The following is a 2510-nucleotide window of genomic DNA, read 5'->3' as shown; positions in this document are numbered from 1 at the left end:
AAGAACTGTTTAGTCTGTTCGATTAGACGATATATATAACCGATGAAAAACCATGAAGCCTGACAGAGATTCCGACAGAACATAACAATTCCGTTGAATCGTCTAATCGAACAGACTAAGCCAGTGATGAGCAACACGCGGCCGCGGGCCGCTTGCGGCAAGTTAAACATGTTTATGTGGCCCGCCAAGCATTTCTAAAATTGAACTTATTTTATCGACTTTCTCTCATCAATATATTGTTATAAAATTAATTATAATAAAACGGTAGTACATACTAAACCGAAACAATTTTTTGTGACGAATTACTCACTTGTCGGCGACTTGTTCAAACATGCAATACGAACGCGCCGCGTCTGTGCTTGTTTGTGTTTGCTTCTGTCACACAATGAGTCAGACTGGTAAGCTGTTAATTAACTAGCAATTTTAGCAATTCTTGTGTTTCTTGAAAGGCGTGAGTGCAATATTATTGTCAAAAAGGAAATATTAGAGTTTTTTTTTTTATTCAAAATTAAGTTTTCCTACAAATTTTTTTAACTTTCAAATTTTTAATCCATAATAGCATGTCGGAAAAGCAAACAAAAAAACGGAAGGTTGCGGATGAGCACAGCCATTTCCAAGAAAAGTGGAAATTTGATTATTTTTTTACTTTCGTCAAAGATAAAGCTGTATGCTTAATATGCTCAGAGACTGTGTCGACATTAAAAAAATATAACATAAAAAATCATTACGATACAAAACATGAACAACAATATAAAAACTTAACAGGACAACTCCGGATAGATAAGTTTAATCAAATGGAGAAAAACTTTGGAAAACAACAGGCTATTTTTAAAAATCAAGCTATTTTATCAAATACGGCAGTGAAGGCTAGTTTTGTTGTCAGTCAAATACTGGCAAAAAAAAAAAAAAAAAATGAAACCCTTTGCGGAAGGAGAGATGATAAAAGAATGTCTGACTGCTGTTGCAGAAATAGCATTTCCTGATAAAATAAATATTATTTCAAACATTAGTTTATCAAGATTCACCATTGCAAGGAGAATTGAAGACTTGTCCGAGAACATAGCAACAACGCTTCGTGAACGCATTGCAAAATTTGAATACTGTTCTTTGGCACTTGACGAGAGTTGCGATATTAGCGATACAGCACAACTGGCTATATTTGTACGTGGTATTGACACCAAATTTAATATTACCGAATAATTGTGTTTACTGATTCCAATGCAAGGGACTACAACCGGCAAAGACCTGTACGATGAACTAAAGTCTGTGTTGGAAAATTTTTCAATTTTATTAGAAAAGATTATTGGTATATCGACAGATGGAGCACGAACAATGTCAAGCATGGAGGTAGGAGTATCGGGATAGCTATTTCAAGACATTAAGAAAATATTCGTTAACCACTGCATAATTCACCAGGAAAATTTGTGTGCGAAAAGATTGAGTTTGCCAAATGTTACAATACCAATAATTAAACTAATCAATTTTATAAAGTCGCGCGCGTTAAATCACCGTGAATTTAAAGAATTCCTGAAAGATTTAGAAACTGAATATGGCGACGTGGTTTTTAATACCGAAGTACGTTGGCTTAGTAGAGGTGCAATGCTAAAAAGAGTATACAACTTAAAAAGCGAAATACAATTGTTCTTGGATATGAAGGGATATGCCTTTCCTCATTTTGGTAATAAAGAATGGATGTGCGATTTCGGGTTTCTTATAGACATGACTCAGCATCTCAATGATCTTAATGTGGAACTTCAAGGCAAAGGACAGTTTATTCACAATTTGTATGATAAAATTCAGGGCTTTGAGCGCAAATTAAAATTGTGGAAACAGCATCTTTTGCAGAATCATGTGTCTCACTTTCCACATTTAGAAAAAGAAAACGTTACTTCTCAAAAATACGCACAATGTATAGACATTTTAATCAACGAATTTAAATTACGATTCCAAATGTTCAAAGCTGAGAAGACAGCGGTTTCCATGAAAATGTTTTCCTCGACATTTAATATCGATGTGGATACAGTTCCCGAAGACTTTCAAATGGAAGTGATTGACATGCAGAATAATACCGATTTAAAAAATGTATTTTTCTCAGTAAACATCGAAAATTTTTATAAATCTTATGTGAGCCCTGAGAAATTTCCGCTTTTGACGAAAAATGCAAAGCAAATNTTTGTATAAACGGCTTTTGAAAAGGTATTTTAAAGAACAACTTTTTTGGGTCCGTTTGTAAAAACGGCTTTTAAAATTATATTTTAACTTTTTTTGGGTCCGTTTGTATAAACGGCTTTTGAAAAGGTATTTTAAAGAACAACTTTTTTGGGTCCGTTTGTAAAAACGGCTTTTAAAATTATATTTTAACTTTTTTTGGGTCCGTTTGTATAAACGGCTTTTGAAAAGGTATTTTAAAGAACAACTTTTTTGGGTCCGTTTGTAAAAACGGCTTTTAAAATTATATTTTAACTTTTTTTGGGTCCGTTTGTATAAACGGCTTTTGAAAAGGTATTTTA

At 33.3% G+C, this 2510-nt stretch overlaps 1 pseudogene; it reads left to right on the top strand.

Annotated features, from left to right (window-relative positions):
- The first annotated feature begins 903 nt into the window (after positions 1 to 903).
- Positions 904 to 2181, top strand: LOC111615773 (annotated as a pseudogene).
- Positions 2182 to 2510: the final 329 nt, after the last annotated feature.

Source organism: Centruroides sculpturatus, unplaced genomic scaffold (assembly GCF_000671375.1).
Source record: "Centruroides sculpturatus isolate CEXI.00-Female unplaced genomic scaffold, Cexi_2.0 scaffold2134, whole genome shotgun sequence".
NCBI lineage: Eukaryota > Metazoa > Arthropoda > Arachnida > Scorpiones > Buthidae > Centruroides > Centruroides sculpturatus.
Note: the sequence above shows the minus strand (reverse complement) of the source record. Positions and strands in the feature narration are given on the sequence as shown.